Source organism: Bradysia coprophila, unplaced genomic scaffold (genome assembly GCF_014529535.1).
Source record: "Bradysia coprophila strain Holo2 unplaced genomic scaffold, BU_Bcop_v1 contig_538, whole genome shotgun sequence".
Lineage (NCBI taxonomy): Eukaryota > Metazoa > Arthropoda > Insecta > Diptera > Sciaridae > Bradysia > Bradysia coprophila.
In genome coordinates, this window is record NW_023503785.1 from 603,516 (window position 1) to 622,187 (window position 18,672).

General features: G+C 37.4%; 1 long non-coding RNA gene across 1 annotated transcript; it reads left to right on the forward strand.

The window, feature by feature from the left end:
* Positions 1–543: 543 nt before the first annotated feature.
* LOC119083038 lies at positions 544–13,538 on the forward strand. The gene is made up of 3 exons (XR_005088783.1): positions 544–583; positions 6,604–6,612; positions 13,388–13,538. It is a non-coding gene; the product is annotated as an uncharacterized LOC119083038 (long non-coding RNA).
* The last annotated feature ends 5,134 nt before the right edge of the window (positions 13,539–18,672 follow it).

Here is an 18,672-nt window from a genome sequence, read left to right on the forward strand (position 1 = left end):
TTTCCTAATGGCTGCAAAAATCAAAGGTGGGTGTCCGTTTCTGTACACAGGATAATGTTAACCAACAAAAATTTATTGTCTTCATTATATTTTTTACATTTTTCCGCATCTTCCACTGAAGGGAAGGCAGCGTAACGCTTCCTGTTATCATTTCTCTGATTGCATCATAAATCTGATATACATACAAATCCAACGGCTGAAAGGCACGAGCTGAGAGTTTTCTTTGGCAAGCTTTGAAGAAGAGACACGGAGACTTGCGTCACACGGTTGAACTTTCTTTGAACGTTCTTACGGATATCAAAAAGATAAACCGAGCGATTGAAAAAAAAAATCCTTTGAAAACCACCACCATCTCGAACACACGAAAGATTGATGATGAAATATTGTCTGAAAAACTTCCTATTTTGCATAGAACATGCAACGTATATTTGTGTACATAGAATAACGCTGCTAGTTTTCTGCTTTTGAGCTAAATAAATTTATCTTCCTTTTTAAGTGAGTCTTATGAATAGAATGCTGTTGGATGGGCCCGGTAATCGTTTGTGACAAGATCTTCTTTCTTGATAAAATTCATGTTTTGAACGTACAGCTTAAAAGTATCTTCCGGAAAATGTCCCCAGACAGTTTACTTCTTCTCGCATAAAAACATCTCCGAAAAACGATACGAAAAGAAATTTGCCTACTTTTGCCTTGTGTGAAAATTATGTACACTTTCGCAGGAAAAGTACACGAAAAATGGGATAAATAAATAATTTGAAGAAAATTAAGTTATTTTTCGAATTTAAAATTTACATCTCACTCAGTCCCTTCATGCATACCAATCAGGTACGAGTTATTATTAAGGATTCATTTGATTTGAAATGGAATTATACTTCAACATTTCATCCGTGGACAGATTAAAGAGCAGTCAAAAATAAAGAGAATTGCAGGCGCAAATTGGCAACAAGTGGCAACTAATCGTTCGGAATGGAAAGGAATTGGGGAGGCCTACGTCCAGCAGTGGACAGAAACAGGCTGAAAAAGAAGAAGAAGAAGAAGAAAAATCCGCAACAGTTCAGGCTAATATCCGCCAGCTCACCAGCTGTCAAAATGATGATCAGTCGGATCAGCAGTTTCAAATGCATCTATGCTGTGCTGCTTCGAGGAATCTCGCGCCAAGCGAAATTGTTACTCTTGGGGAGCAAATTAAGAGGGAAGCTTTTGAAAAACAGCCGATCGAAATCGGACGTATTTTCCGGTGGAATTTTTTATATTTGCCCAGAAAGGGTATTCGACCCGAAAAGCCGAAATCACTTTTAAGAAAATTCCTCGACTCTTCTGTGGCTAATTGAAGGTGATCTAAAACCGAAAACATGCACCTTTCCTACAGATATTTCTCCAGTTACATGAACCGTTCAAAGTCGTGTGGGGTGTCATTAGAAAGGTAATTGCATGTACTTCCGGGGCAATTCTGTTCTTATTGGTTTTAAAATGCATCCACACTGAGATATGTGCAGTGGTAGTTTTCTACCGAAAAAAGACTGAAAACTCACACTGTTTTTAGAGAAACTTCTCGAGGTGTGAGGTGTCTAGTGTGAGGTGTCTTAGAGAGGTAATTTTATGTTGTTTCAGGGCAAATAGGGCCTTATAGACCAGTGCCCCACGGCAATTTGAGTCCCTCATAACCCCACGGATTGAAACATATGGCATTTTGTTACATTACCCAGTGCTAAAAACACCCAAGAAGGGCCCTAACGAGGGCAGACCTAGCGTGTATCTCGGCCACCAGACATCGTAGAAAATCGAAATTGGTGCCAAAATGAAGGTATTAGTGCCCAATGACGAATGAAATTTTTATTGAAAGGCCTGTCGTGCCAGACAAGTTGAATTTTCGAGTTGGAATATTTCCGTTTTCTAGTTTTACTCCTTGCCAAGATCAGTGTCAGTCAGTTGTATTTTTGTTAGGATGCATAAAAATCGAATACGACCAGCTATATACCGAAACTCTAATCTAATTCATTTAATCTAGAAAGAAAACGATTCCCTCTTTTTCGTTCTAATTTAGTCTTTCATTTTCGTGTTGTTTGGGTTTGAGTTTATTTATATTATCAGCTTCCATAACCATATAAATACATCTATTTAGACTACCATAATGCACACAACATTTTATAAGTGATACAAAAGCCGCCACTTTAACATTTGGTGTACTTTAAATTTTTAATGCGTTTCTTTTTGAGATTCTTTTTTATTGAGTGTGATAATTAGTTTTTTTCCTCGGAATTGTTTATTGATGTTAGCATGTTAGAACAAATAACTGAAAAATAAAGAAGAAAAATGAAAAAAAAGATGGATTTGTTATTGAGGGTGTTATTTGTGCATGAGCGTAGCGAGGGCCACTAGTCACTCAAAAAATGGTTCTTTCAAACGTTTATACCGAGTAACCACGAGCAGAAGACCACTCGATTTGCAACTCTCTTTCCAGCGTGAAACTACGATGCAACTCTTTTTCTGTAATCATCTGCAATTCTTTTCCAAAAAAATGTAAGATAATATCAATTTATGTCACTGACAGTTCAAATAAGAAAATTTCGATTTTACGACAAAGTAGACTGCATTTTTTTACTCTTCAAAAATTGGTTCACTGCGATTTTATATCTCATAACCGAATAGAGGTGTTGCTCGATAAGCATTAGGTTTTGGTGTCGGGGGTTCGAAATTTGTTCAGCGCAGAATTGTTAATGGTTCAGAAATAGTGGTGAAAAGTAAACCAATTTCACCATTAGGGGATCGTCTATAAAGGACGTCTGCAATATAGTGGGAGAAGGGTCTGGCAAAGTATGATCAGTCATGTTTTAAGCATTGTAAAAGTGCAGACAGAGGAGAAAAATATAGAAAAACAGAGAAAAAAGGCCCTTCCATCGCCACCCAAATCATGCATGAAAAGTTCAGTTTTCGCCGCGCAGTTGCAGAAAGTATATAGTTCATAGTACAGTGGCAGTCAAACGGTGTTTTCGAAATATTATGATTTTATCTTGTAAAAGATGGCTCGAGATAAGTGAAACTACAATAATGTCGTTCATGCTATTTTTACCAACCCGCACTGCCCGCGTGGTGTTTCATGGATCATTGGGAGGCTTACATCCAGTAGTGGATAATAAAGGCTACAAATATAAATGCTATTTCTGTAACAAAAAATGTATAGTTCTAAGTTCGAACACTTTAGTCTCGACGCGATTTGCACTACGTTTGTTTTGTTTTGGATTTTGACAGCAGTTTGTGTGTGTTTGTGTTCGAACTGCAACACTCTATTAAAATCGCTTTTATTAAGCTAATCGCGAGTTTGACGAGACTAAAATAAGAAAAACTAATTCGCATTTCATTTCAAATAGAGAAATCTCATTGAAAATCTTATCATGTGGAGACGTGATCTCATAAATTTTCTTTCTCACACACAGTCAGTTGGACATTCAAAATTCAAATTACCTGTAATTTTTCTTTCACACGAAAAAAGAACGAGGGTAGAGTATTCACCGTGCAATAGGTCATGCTATATCTGGTGAAATATATAAGGGACTGTTGAGAAAAAATGTAGTCAAAGTAAAATTGATAAAGCAACCGACAGAATTTATTCGAAAAACGGTCCATGTTATCTGGTGTTTTGTATATACTTCACATACATTATGAATAAATCTATCAGAATTTCTACGGTCGCTTCTATCATTATATAATACCCTGCGAGTAGAACATTTCAGTTCTACACATAAAAAAAACTGGTAAATGGAAGGATACCATCTTATACCATAAAGATAAACAACACTTAACCTCTCGTCTCAGACATGTCATTTATTTTTTATGGCGCGTGCTTATGACACCATGAAAAGATTTACTGAAATTTTTTTGGCTTCTTTTTATGTTGAATCGTTGCTTTTTTCCGTACATTTCATGTCATTTTTCCGTTTCAGTTTTTCTTTTCGTCATAAACCACACACGTCTATTAGTACTTTATTCGGAAAACCAAAACATTGAAGATATGTATCGCGTAATGCGCGTAATACGTATATGTATTTGCGGATGTATGTATGGAGTCGCGTAGGATCGGTGAACAGGAAGGAGAGTTTTCTGCTCAAAGGAGGATTTTTTTCAAAGGAAATGAAAGACTTATGCGAGTAAATCAACGGTCAATGTCATTCAAGGTCATTCACAATTACATTGATTCATTTATATAACGTTTATACTAATACTAGTGTAGTACACGGCTTCGCTCGGGAATATTTTAATGATAAAATTTTACGTTACTTTTCGTAACAGTATGAATTCCCTAGGAACCAACAAAACGCCTTTACGGCCTCAATCTCAACTCAACTGAACAACTCTTGAGTCGTCGCCAGCCAACGTCCAGCTGGAAGAGGTGCCAGCGACATTTACCACATTTCTATCGGTAGTTTATTATTTTTTATCTGTAAAATTGAATTTTGCTATCGGTCGAATATAACATCCCAAATATTTTCATGCGTAAAAAGTAAAGTCTACCTATAAAAGTTTTCCACGCATCAAATATAAATTTTCCCCAAAAAATATTTTCACAGCGTTTTTTTACGAATTTTTCCCCTTCTGCCGCACTTTTACAATGCTTAAAACATGGCTGATCAAACTTTGCCAGACCCCTCTCCCACTGTAGTGCAGACGTCTTTTATGGACGATCCCCTAGTGGTGAAATTGATTTACTTTTCACCACTATTTCTGAACCATTAACAATTCTGCGCTGACCAAATTTCGAACCCCCGACACCAAAACCTAATGCTTATCGAGCAACACCTCTCACAATTCGGTTATGAGATATAAAATCGCAGTGAACCAATTTTTGAAGAGTGAAAAAATGCAGTCTTCTTTGTCGTAAAATCGAAATTTTCTCATTTGAACTGTCAGTGACAGCCTGTCACGTTGTTTAAGTTTTCGAAAATCGTATGGGGGATCGATGTTTTGTGTTGGCCTCTGGGAGAAATAGAAAATACAATTTTCACGAAAAATATTTTCAGTCACCAAAAATATTTGCATGTGTTCAAAATGTTTGAAAGAAGAAGAAAAAGAAAGAAGTTCAAAATGTTTGACGCGCCAAAAATAAATTTTCCCAAAAACATTTTTCGTCATAGGAAAATGTTTCTTTCAAAAATATTTTCCAGTGTCACAAAAAAATTTCCACAAAAAAATTTCCACAAAAAAAATTCACGCGTTACAAAAATGTTTCCACATTGAAGAAACGCATCCACGACGTAAACAGGCAAAAAAAATCGTGCATCAAATAACGCATGAAAGTGAAAACATTTTCGCGCGTTCTTCCTAACTTTTCCTCGTTAATCGTTATGCCAAGTTTCAAGTCTGCAGGACTTTCCGTCTGGGCTCCTATAGAGAGACAAACAAACAAACCAACAATCACACATTAAACTTTATATTATAGATTGACCGGTCAGACTCACAAAACATAGCCAGTTTACTAGTAATGGTGGACGGCTCAACGATCATTGCAATCAGGGCGAAATATATATGGTCGATAGGATATGAACTTACGGTTGGGACTTTTCGCTGTCGTCATGTTTTCGCGATATACGCGGTCAATTTTTTTGAATTGCAGGTTCGGATAGGGAACCGTCTGGAACATCCAGAAAACACTTTTCCTAACAACCTAACTAAGTGAATTTAACTAGTGGCCAACATTGTAAAAATTAGATACACCCGAAAGTAGGGTTCCGTGTGTTTTTGTGGATTCGCATTACCTTCACGGGCCTGTCAGCCCATTGTTATATTATTTCGAATGTTTTTTTTTTTTAAATTAATAATTTAGCTAACTTCATTGCATAACGCTGACAGGTACATTATTTGTGTTTTTAAAATCGTTCGACGTTACAGTTTCTTGAGCAACAATTTTGTGCGTGGCTTATCATTTCGATTTTAAATCAGATATTTTTAATATTTGCTCACTAAAAATTACGATAGATACGGGAAAACGACGCGACGCAATGGTTCTTCAATGCTGTGTAAAGGGATGCGAGACTATTGCGAAAAATGGATTGCACAGTTTCCCATCGAATCGATTGACTGCTGAGAAATGGATCGTGGCGACGAAAGCATTCCATTTAATTAATCGTTTAACACAATGGCCTTTAGGGGCTTAGCCCCTTGGCGCTGGATAAAAGTGCCGCTGGAAAATAATTAATGAATCGTGTTTAGTTTACTGGTTTCATTAGAATAAACTACTTTTACCGATATTTAAAAAAAATTTGCTTGCGGCGCATTTATGTCATCTCTTAAAATGATAAGGCATCACAGTTTTCACATTTTCTTGTTTGGAAATTCATGATATCCACTGTATCCAGAATACTGGTAAATCAGGAAAATTAAACTTCAAATTCTTGATTGGGATTTTATTTCCGATCAGCAAATCAGTTTTATCATCGGGAAATTTCAGCTCTCAACATACTCGTTTAGTAGTAGCATATGTCATTTAGAGGTAATAACATGTACATGGCAGGATGTAAAATTGTTATTCAAAATCAATCCAAGGTATCTGCTTGCCTTAAAAAAAGGTTTTACTTATCGACGAATTTTGTGTAAGACTAACCATGAAAGAAAAATAAAGTTGCACATGGATGTATAGTCTTGAAAGTTTCTTGATGGAAAGAATCTAAAAATTATTTGCTCGCTTCGCTCGCGGTTACTTTCTCCTTCCTTTCACTTTTAAATGAATATCAGCAAAATGAAAAAACTAGGCCCACCTTATGGGTAAGTCAGGTCCTTTGAACACCGCCAAAGACTGTCCCAAGCCAGTTTGAAAAAGAGTGGAGGGAATGAAGTTTAACGAGGACGTAGCAGTAAATAAGATAGGATTAGATAGATCAATCTTAAGGTTGAATGAATCGTGAGCTGGAAGCCGAAAGAATTGGGGTTAAGGGACCAACGTTGAGGTGGAACAACACGATCAGGAAGCCAAAGGATAGAACGATCCCAGAATTCTTATTAGCTACTAGGTTAAGCTTTTAAAGGACGAATAACCTTTTGCTCAGATAGGTTCAAAAGAATGGGCAAAGCTTTATGGAAAAGAATGTTCAAAAAGAGTAACACTACCCCGTCGGGCACTGTGCACTTTGATAGGCACGGTGGTCCCGGAACGTGCAGAAATGTGCGGGTCAGAGCTCGAGGATTACCGGGGGCGAGCAAAGTAAAGCTTTCATACTCACCAACCCGCAGTAGCAAGCGTGGTGTTTTAATGCTAAAAACCTTCAAACGAAGCCATAACGAATTATACATTGCCACATATAATGCCAGAACATTGTCGTCAAGACAAAAAATGCAAGAAATGGAAGAAGAGCTAGAAAAGATAAAATGGGATGTTGTGGGAGTGAGCGAAGTGAGAAAACCTGGAGAGGAATGCCTGAAATTACAATCAGGGCATACATTCTTCTACCGAGGAAGTGACAGTCAGATGCTGATGCACGGTGTCGGATTGTTCATAAACAAGCGGTGGTCGGATCGCATAATTCACACGAAAAGCATATCCGATCGAGTGATATACGTAAGCCTGAAGATAAATAACAGATACAGTGTCAAATTAATTCAGGTTTACGCACCCACGTCCACTCATGATGACGAAGAAGTAGAAAGATTCTATGAAGATGTCGAGAAAGCTCTGGACGAAAACCCTTCACATTACCAATATCTAATCGGTGATTTCAATGCGAAGCTGGGAAAACGAGAAGAAGACTCCGAAGTTTCTGTTGGTAGTTTTAGCAACGACCAAAGAAATGAGCGTGGAAATACTTTACTCAACTTCTTACAGCAACACAATTTGTATGCAATGAATTCATTTTTTGCAGGAAAGCCTCAACGGAAATGGACTTGGGCTAGTGCAGATGGTGTAACGAAAAATGAGATCGATTACATCATAACTGGCTGTAAGTCAACCGTTAAGAACGTTACGGTCCTAAACAATTTTTCAACCGGTAGTGATCACCGAATGGTTCGTGCAAGAGTCACGTTAAATACCAGATTTCAAAGATCACAACTAGTTCAGAAAAGTGAAAGGATTGACGTACAACGGCTTTACACACAAAATGAAGAATTTGCTACGAAAATGACTGCCGAATTAGATAACGTCAACAATCAATGTGAAACATTGGACGAATTGAATACCAAAATCGTCGATACAATAATGGGTTTCATGAAATCCAAATGCAAATCCGTCCAAGGGAAAGAATCAAAACTCAGCAGAGAAACATTAGACCTGATCGCAAGCAGAGCAGAGTTGGTAAAAAACGGAGGACGAGATTCGGTGGAATACCGGAACCTGTCTAAAAGTATCAACAGAGCAAGGAGATCAGATGAAAGAAAATATAATGTCCAATTGGCTCAAAACATAATTGAAGCTAACTGCAATATGAAAGTCCTACGGAGAAAAATGACAAACGCCAAAAACGAAATCTTCAAATTACGAGACAAAACAGGAACGATCCAAACGGATCGAAATGCGATATTAAACATTGCAACAGAATTTTATGAGAATTTGTTTTCTTCAGCAAGACAGAGCCCAACGGAAGAAACCGAAGATAGACCAATAATAAGAAACGTGGGATCGGAGGATATGCCCGACATAACTGTTGATGAAGTCAAAGCTGCAGTAGCCGAGATGAAAAACAAAAAGTCTCCCGGAGAAGATGGTGTTCCAGTGGAAGCCATTAAACTAGGTGGAGACTCATTATTAAAGGCAATCACGGCTTTGTTTAATCGATGTCTCCAATGGGAAGAAGTACCAGAAGCCTGGGAAAATGCGGTAATTACATTGCTGCATAAAAAAGGAGACATAACAAAGCTGGAAAATTACCGACCCATAAGCCTATTGTCAACACTCTACAAGTTGTTTATGAAAATCATTACGAAGAGGAACACTAACAAGTTCGACTTCTACCAACCTGTTGAACAAGCTGCTTTCAGATCTGGTTTCAGCACAAACGACCATTTGCAGGTGATGAGAACGCTTATTGAGAAGTGTCGTGAATACAACATCGACATAGTCTTGCTATTCATAGACTTCGAAAAAGCTTTCGATTCAGTGGAAACATGGTCGATATTGGACGCATTAGACGAATGTAGAGTAGACTCAAGGTACTCCAACACAATTCGATATGTGTACAAAAATGCTACTTCATGTATAAAACTTCATAAGAGCACGGAGAAATTCAGAATTGGCCGAGGTGTAAGGCAGGGTGACACCATTTCACCGAAATTATTCACGGCGATTCTGCAGAGTATTTTTAGGAAGTTAAACTGGAGTAAAATGGGAATAAAGATAAATGGAGAGTACCTGAGCAATCTCCGCTTCGCTGATGACATTGTACCGATAGCAGCGAATCTAGGTCAGGCTCAGCTTATGCTACAACAGTTAAGTGAAGAGGCGAGCAAAGTTGGCCTCAAGATGAACTTATCGAAAACAAAAGTCATGACCAACATCGGGGACGATAGAGAAATCAAAATTGGTGACACTGTCATTGAACGAGTCGACAGCTATGTATATCTAGGACATAAACTGAAGTTAGGTCTGGACAACCAAACTGCAGAAATAAGACGTAGGATTGGTCTTGCATGGGCAGCGTTCGGAAAACTCAGACTAATTTTCAAAAGCAAAATGAATAATAGTCTGAAACGCAAAGTTTTCGACACTTGTGTCCTTCCAGTGCTCACTTATGGAGCGGAAACGTTAACTTTAACAAAAGCATCCGAAGATAAATTGAGAGTGACACAAAGAGCCATGGAACGGAGTATGCTCGGAATAACACTCAGAGACAGAATGACGAATCAATGGATTCGACAACAAACCAGGGTCGTTGATGTCATGGAAAGAATAGCATCTCTGAAATGGAGCTGGGCGGGACATATTGCAAGAAGGACAGACGAACGTTGGACCAAAAAGATCATGAACTGGCGACCATATAAAAGACGAGCTATAGGTAGACCACCAGAGAGATGGACAAACGGAATTAAGAATATTGCAGGTACAAACTGGCAGCAAATGGCAATGGATCGTACGAAATGGAAAGAAGTTGGAGAGGCCTACATCCAGCAGTGGATAGAAACAGGCTGAAAAAGAAGAAGAAGAAGAGGTCCTTTCACTGACTGAATTTTTCAATCAATTTTTGCGATTGTTATAAAAATATAGTAAAACTGTTGCACTTTTCGGGTCTTAGGTATGAACAAAAAATTTCGAAATGATTTCTGGATTATTACTCCAATTATTTTTTTTTTTTTTATTTTCAAAATCAATTCAACAATTTATAAATTATAAATAAAAAATTTCACCAAGATTCTTTGATGGAGGAAGAGTTCCAAGAATATTTAAGAATATTAAAGAATATTTCAGACACAACATGAACAGATTCACCATATTAAGGTTGATTGCATAAATTTTGCAAACATCCGTGACTCTGACATATGCGAAGTGCTTTTTAACGTTACAATTGCGCAACGGACTATTTCTAACATTAGCACTATCCCACAGCGCGAAGCTATTATACTAATCGCGAGCCATTCGTCTGACGTATTTCGACAAATCAGAAAACAACGCAAAAAGGCCAAATCTCTGTCGTCGTTAAGTCAAAATTACGTTAAACCGATCAAAATCAAATTGTCAAGTCGCGTTATCCCTAAAGTACCTAGAGACACCGTTTCGTCCAGCTAATCTCAAAACTCACTAGTTCACTTCCATAAAATTCCCGTGAATTTTATGTGGAAACAGAACACTGGGGGACTCGTCAGGAACGACAGTGTCGAGAGTTTTGTTATTGTATGCGCTCTACGGTAGGGAGGGTAAACTTTTTGTAAACAAGGCATCAGAACAGTCGGAGCGTTTGCTGCGACTTAGCCCCGTACGACCCGTAATCCTATTTCGTTCGTAACCATAATACGTCCGTAGCCGTAATACGCCCGGAACCCTAATACGTCTACAAGCCTCTAATGCGTCTGTTACCAAAATGCAAGTCAAGTTGGGCACGGTCAAATTTACTGAAAGTGTTCATTTTTAAAATTGCGCATAGCGCAATTACGAAAGCCCGTACGAAGTACCTCTCAAATAAAACCAACAATTTACGATATTATTTTCTATTGGGTATTCAATTATCTCTCAAATGAAACCAAAACTAGCAAAATCGGATGAGATTTACTCGATTTATGTGCAAAAAACACTTAGGGCCCAATAGCGGCCTTAGTCCAAGGGCCCAAATTTGAAACTTTTTTCGCCACGTTCTTTTCGGTATTCAATTACTTTCCATAAAAAACTAAATCTAGCAAAATCGGATAAGATTTACTCGATTTATGTGCAAAAAACACTCAGGGCAGAGTAGCGGCCTTAGTCCAAGGGCCCAAATTTGAAACTTTTTTCGCCACGTTCTTTTCGGTATTCAATTAGATTCCATAAAAAACTAAATCTAGCAAAATCGGATGAGATTTACTCGATTTATGTGCAAAAAACACTTAGGGCCGAGTAGCGGCCTTAGTCCAAAGGCCCAAATTTGAAACTTTTTTTGCCATCATTCAATTCGGCATTCAATTATCTCTCAAATGAAACAAAATCTAGCAAAATCGGATGAGATTTACTCGATTTATGTGCAAAAAACACTTAGGGCCGAGTAGCGGCCTTAGTCCAAGGGCCCAAATTTGAAACTTTTTTCGCCACGTTCTTTTCGGTATTCAATTACCTTCCATAAAAAACTAAATCTAGCAAAATCGGATAAGATTTACTCGATTTATGTGCAAAAAACACTTAGGGCCGAGTAGCGGCCTTAGTCCAAGGGCCCAAATTTGAAACTTTTTTCGCCACGTTCTTTTCGGTATTCAATTACCTTACATAAAAAACTAAATCTGGCAAAATCGGATGAGATTTACTCGATTTATGTGGAAAAAACACTTAGGGCCGAGTAGCGGCCTTAGTCCAAGGGCCCAAATTTGAAACTTTTTTCGCCACGTTCTTTTCGGTATTCAATTACCTTCCATAAAAAACTAAATCTGGCAAAATCGGATAAGATTTACTCGATTTATGTGCAAAAAACACTTAGGGCCGAGTAGCGGCCTTAGTCCAAGGGCCCAAATTTGAAACTTTTTTCGACACGTTCTTTTCGGTATTCAATTACCTTCCATAAAAAACTAAATCTGGCAAAATCGGATGAGATTTACTCGATTTATGTGGAAAAAACTCTTAGGGCCGAGTAACGACCTTTGAGCCCTACCAACAAGCTCGCGTTGCATCCTACACAAAAACAATGTTCAGCAACTTTGTTCTACTCGTCAATACCTTTCATTTGATATATCACAAGCAGCTATTGCGTGCGTATTTCGGTAGATATCGTCGAAAGACTGAAAAACACCTATAGGGCCCTAGCTCTGGAAGGGCCGACCCTACCATGCCCATTTTCGAACTTGACCTTACTTTTGTCGATACCAATCGGGGAAAAAAAGAATTTTGAAAAAAGGTTGTGATTTGCTCAAGCTAGAGGGGTCACGGACGGACGGACGGACGGACGGACATTTTTTTTATTGCGGATTCGTAGTCTATGAACATAACCAAATGCTTTGCCCTTACTGTCTGCTTCCAATTCGACGTGTTACAAACGGCATATTAATCTTATAAGCCCCCAGTACTTCGTACGGGGCTAAAAATCAAGCAAACAAATGAAACCAAAAAGAAGAAGAAAAATCAACATTTTAATGAAATAACAGATTCAAACCTCAACCAATCGGCTCACGCACAGATCCATTCACCCATTCATTCACTTTTGCACAAAAACTCACAACAGTAAACTTCACAAACATTTTCACTAAAACTGAAAATTAAACAAACGGAAAATACTGACACTAACACTAACAAAAGCCATGGCCACTAATCTGAAAAAACAAAAGGGGGATATCAGAAATAACGAAAAACAAAAATCAAAGAGAAGATCACCTAAGCACTCCACTAACACTGGGAGAAGTGTTAGCACGGCCCACCGCGCAATTCCTCTGTGTTTTCTTCTTTTCGAATTAAATGGTCAGTAGTGCTTGTCCGTCTGAGGAAGGTGGTCTGTAGATGAGAGAATGAATGCTCGCCGCAGACAGAGTCCCCGTTCCAAAAGAATTCCAATGCAGTTTGCCAGAGTTCTATTAGAGAGGTCCATCCAACTAAGAATATGTTCTTAGTTTCTCTATTCTCGGAGCATGGAAGTGGATTCCAATAACTGAAAACCAAAATCTAAATGGGCGTCTAACGTTTGACAAATAGTCTCAACGAAATAATTTTTTAAGAATTACTCCAATACTTTCCATTAACGAACCTAGCCTCAGAAATTTCAGTCCTCTCGATTCAAAAACTTTTTTGGAAATATACATTCAGAATTACTCGAGCTACCGTATTATCAATCTTCGAGACGAAAATTCTTTTGACAATATCACAGAGTTCACCCGTTCCTTTATAGCTCATCTTCAAACTTAACCTCAGGAATTTCATTTCTTGACGATAAAAAAAATGGAAATCCTCAAGTTATCGTGTTACGAGACAAAAATTCTTTTGGGAGTATCATAGAGATGGCATCGCCCGTCCATGTTAGCCTATCTTCGAACTTAACCTCAGGAATTTAATTCCTCGTCGATTAAAAAACATTTTTGGAAATCCGTGGCAAATTACTTAAGTTATCGTTTTATCAAGGAATGAACAAAGTGTCACAAATATTTTAGAGTGTTTATTATCCGTCAGACCCATGACTTTTAGTCAAGATAATTATTTACGACCGAAGTAAAACTTAGCTAGGCTATAGAATGTTACAACCCTGTTTACGTTCTTACTACCATTTCTCCGAACCGATCGTTAGGATATTGTTAGGATATCGACACTAATATTATTCGTTTATACGTTCACGAAAAGTAAAAGCCATATTTTTGTATTGGCGCTCGAAAACTAATAGCCCCGTGGCGCTGAAAACCTTAATCCGGCTCTGCGTTTACATACAAATACACTATCGCATTCGTACTACAAAGTTTGCAAAATGCATTTCAAGCAAACAGATTTTCAATTGAATGGTAAAGGCCAGACTGTAGTGAAGCCAGACTCTACACCGAGTCTTTTCTTGCCGGTTGATGCAGATGTAAGTTATTCACGAATCCCTCGCTTCTTCGTCACATAATTTCTTTATTATCACAAAGGGTGACGTTTATATACTTTGGTCAGCAGTGCGTTTTAATTTTTAATTTTCACAAGTTGGCACACGTGCGTTGGTATATAAAGAGAGATATATCCATGAGCCGAAAAAATGTTTTTTGGAGACGGTTAGTGCATATGATACCCCCTGCTTCCCGTGATTTGCAGGGTGATTTGATAGATGCAAATTTTAAGTTTATGTAAGTTTATATGTGCGTTTATGTGTGTTTATATGTGCGAGTATTCGCGATTTGCACGTTCAACAGATGCCACTACGTTTTATGTTGAAATATTTGAATATCGGACGTAAGTATGTTCAAATTTTGCTCTTTACAAATAATTGTCACCACATTCCATGTAAATAGGTGCGTTCGATTTCTTCCTGCTACGCGTCACAGAGTGCGTTGAAATTTATTTTTGTTCATCCACTGATTCACCAAAAATTTATGTCGGCATGAATTATACTCTTCTAATGGGTTACGGTTATACTTTTAAACCGCTAGATACTTGCCTTTTAATGGTTGGTTTCATCCATAATATTGCTTTCTCTGTGCTATGATGGTATTATATATACCAATGTTTACATCCGAGAAATAACTTCAATAAGTTATTCTGTAAACGTATGATGAAATGTGTTTCCATCACGAACTTCAATATGACATATAAAGTTGTGTGTGAAAACTTTTCTCTGCAAAATATCTCACTCTTAAGAAACACAATTTGCCCTAATGTTATAAATTTGCAAAGAATATAAAACTAAGAAACAAATATAAAAAATAAAAAATTTAGAAAACGTTGTTGAGATGATGCGGTTCAAGGTTGTGCCTCAGAGCCATGTACGAAGCCTATAAAATAGGTTATTTTTATTTCATTTTTTTTAAAGGACATATCTATCATATCTGTCAGTGAATAAAGTTTGTGATGTGAATTTGTCTATGCGCTCCGATTCTAAACAATTTTTTTCGAGGTTAAACTAAAAGTAAAATGATTACAAGTTTCTAGTGGAAATTCCATAAGGTTGAAAACAAACGAGGCATTGAAATAGTTATTTCGCAATTCCGGTCCATAATCATCACCTTTCCATGCATCCATTTAATGTCGTATTCCTGGACACAGTGCGATATCAACTTTTTTTTCGCACGCTAAAGAACCTATTACCTTCAACGAAGGCTAAATTTTTATAAATAAAAATCTTGCATTGACCAGAAATCGAACCCCCGACACCAAAAGGTATTTGAACACAAAGCAGCGACTGTAGCCATTCGGCTATAGAGTCACACAATTATACCGAACGTATCACATAGCAATGTGTATCATAATGCAGCCTTCTTGATCGTTCAAATGAATTTCTGTATACACAAGAACTTTGGAACAAAATGTAGGACATGTTTTGCATTGGAAAGGTGATTATGGCCCGAAATTGCGAAAAACGTTGTATCTACCACGGTAGGTATGTCGGTATTTTTTCGCACACGACGTCTTGTCGACCTCGGCTTCGCCTCGGGTCGACAATCGACATCTAGTGCGAAAAAATACCTTCATACCTACCTTGGTAGATAAATAACTATTTACGCATCGATTGAGGCGGCCGAAAGAGTTACGTATTAAGTTTTATATGCCGCCTACTTTTGACGAAAGTTGAAAAATGTAGACCCAAAAGCCGAAAGTGACAGAAAAATGCAAGCCAAAGCCAAGCTTTCTCCGCGTGGGCTTACATATATGTCACTTTCGGCCCGTGGGTTTACAATTTTTTCTTTCGTCCACAATAGATACATATATAACTATTTCAATGCTTCGTTAGTGCTATCTCTAAGAGTTGTAAGTCACTTTGATCGTTGTCTGAGTTTGCAAACAATAAGGAAAGTAACACACCTCTAACTAATGGTGTTATTATAAAGCCCGAGCTTCGGGATCCTAAAAAACAGTTACTTTCGCACTAATCATGCCCGCTAGTTAGTTAGTGGGCGTGACGCTATTCCACTACCAAAAATGTTTTTAAAAAAAATTTTGGGGACGGCGGAGCATATTTACACCAACTTTTTGACTGAAATTTTGGTTGTAGGCTAATAATGGCCCAAAAATAAGATTAGAATTGTCAAAAGTTGGAAAAAATCCATATCTTGGGAGCTGGAGTTCTCCAAAGTCTCCATACAAATGCCATATAAAAGCCAATATGTATGTGTGTGTGTGTGACATATATTTTATCAATTTAACACTCCACATTGGACATATGGATACCGTACGGAAAAATTGTGCTTATTTGCAGAGATGTGGAGTTCATTATTATTCAGAAAATACATTTTTAGAAAAAACAAATCATTCGTTTCACTGAGATCATATTATGTTCGATATGTCTTCATTGTTCATATATATTCATGTACTTCATATATCTTTGCGGCACAGGGAGATGCGGGAAATCAGAAACAAAACTACATTTTTTATTTACATCTTTAAAAAAAAAATTCTATTTAAAATCGCTTGATAAGATTTTAGTGTAGACAATTGAGTCGTACAACTTTACTATTGCATAGAAAAATAGGTCAGCATCCTCTTAAATTTTTTGTGTAACGGTAACTTATTAACCGTACGAAGAAACACCTTTGGATTTTTGGCTAAAACATGAAGAATCGATTTTTTTAACTGTGAAAATTCTATGTCTCCAGTTTCGTGGCTGATCACAATGTGAATGTGAGATACTCTCAGAGTTCTACAACAACCAAATACAAAGTATACAGTAGAAGGTTCCAAAAGTAACCAAATAAAATTGTACCAAGTCCAAGTCATACAAATCGAAACACTCCGATCCGAAACATGTTTCGAAGACTGCAGAATTCTGTGAATCTTGGAGACAGTGATACCGTACATCAAATGCAATATAAGCGAAGGGAAAATGAATTTTGCCTGGTTTATGGTCCTCATAGACAGAGGACCTCGGCATTGGATATTTGTTTCTAAATTTGGTCACCCATGTCAAAAATGGTCTAAAATATCAGTCGATACTGTCCAGAATCTGGAAATAATCTGCAATTCTGGAAAAATTGGTCACTTACATCAAACGCAATGGAGGCGAAACGAAATTTAATTTTGTCTGGTTTATGGCATACATAGACAGAGGACCTGGGCATTGCACGATATTTATTCCAAAACAGGGTCACCCATATCAAAAATAGCGTGAAAAATGGGTAAATAAACCGTCGTTACCGTGCAATATTGCACGGTATCGACTGATTTCAAACTAATATTTCGACTTATTTTTGATATGGGTGACCCTGTTTTGAAATAAATATCGTGCAATGCCCAGGTCCTCTGTCTATGTATGCCATAAACCAGACAAAGTTAAATTTCGTTTCGCCTCCATTGCGTTTGATGTAAGTGACCAATTTTTCCAGAATTGCAGATTATTTCCAGATTCTGGACAGTATCGACTGATATTTTAGACCATTTTTGACATGGGTGACCAAATTTAGAAACAAATATCGTGCAATGCCGAGGTCCTCTGTCTATGAGGACCATAAACCAGGCAAAATTCATTTTCCCTTCGCTTCCATTGCATTTGATGTACGGTATCACTGTCTTCAAGATTCGCAGAATTCTGCAGAGTCTTCGAAACATGTTTCGGATCGGAGTGTTTCGATTTGTATGACTTGGACTTGGTACAATTTTATTTGGTTACTTTTGGAACCTTCTACTGTATACTTTGTATTTGGTTGTTGTAGAACTCTGAGAGTATCTCACATTCACATTGTGATCAGCCACGAAACTGGAGACATAGAATTTTCACAGTTAAAAAAATCGATTCTTCATGTTTTAGCCAAAAATCCAAAGGTGTTTCTTCGTACGGTTAATAAGTTACTGTTACACAAAAAATTTAAGAGGATGCTGACCTATTTTTCTATGCAATAGTAAAGTTGTACGACTCAATTGTCTACACTAAAATCTTATCAAGCGATTTTAAATAGAATTTTTTTTTAAAAGATGTAAATAAAAAATGTAGTTTTGTTTCTGATTTCCCGCATCTCCCAGAGGAAAAAGTCGGTGGAAGTTTATTTCGGTAGTGTATTGTGATTGACATGTTACACATAAATGGTCAAGAGCAATGTTTACACTACACTACAACTTCGTGTACGGGATTTCTTTTGACAACAAATCCATCCAGGCGTTTGTCAAATATTTGGTGTTCGAAATTGAAGGATCAGGTACGATTAAACGAAATAGGAATTTACAAACGGAGATATAATTTTATTACTGGAATGTCATACTTCGACTCTGTTTCAACGATACGATCAGAAAAATGTTCTTCATAAAATTCAAGTTTATTTCGATTCATTAAGTAATCAACATTCGAAAAAAATATTTCCGGGCGATAATATCAAACAGATTTTTAATGAAACGAAGATTAGATTTTCAAATTGATTTCGTAAAAAATTACGTTGCATGCAGTCCAATATTTTCGTCAGTGTTACCATGTAGCACACATAATGAAC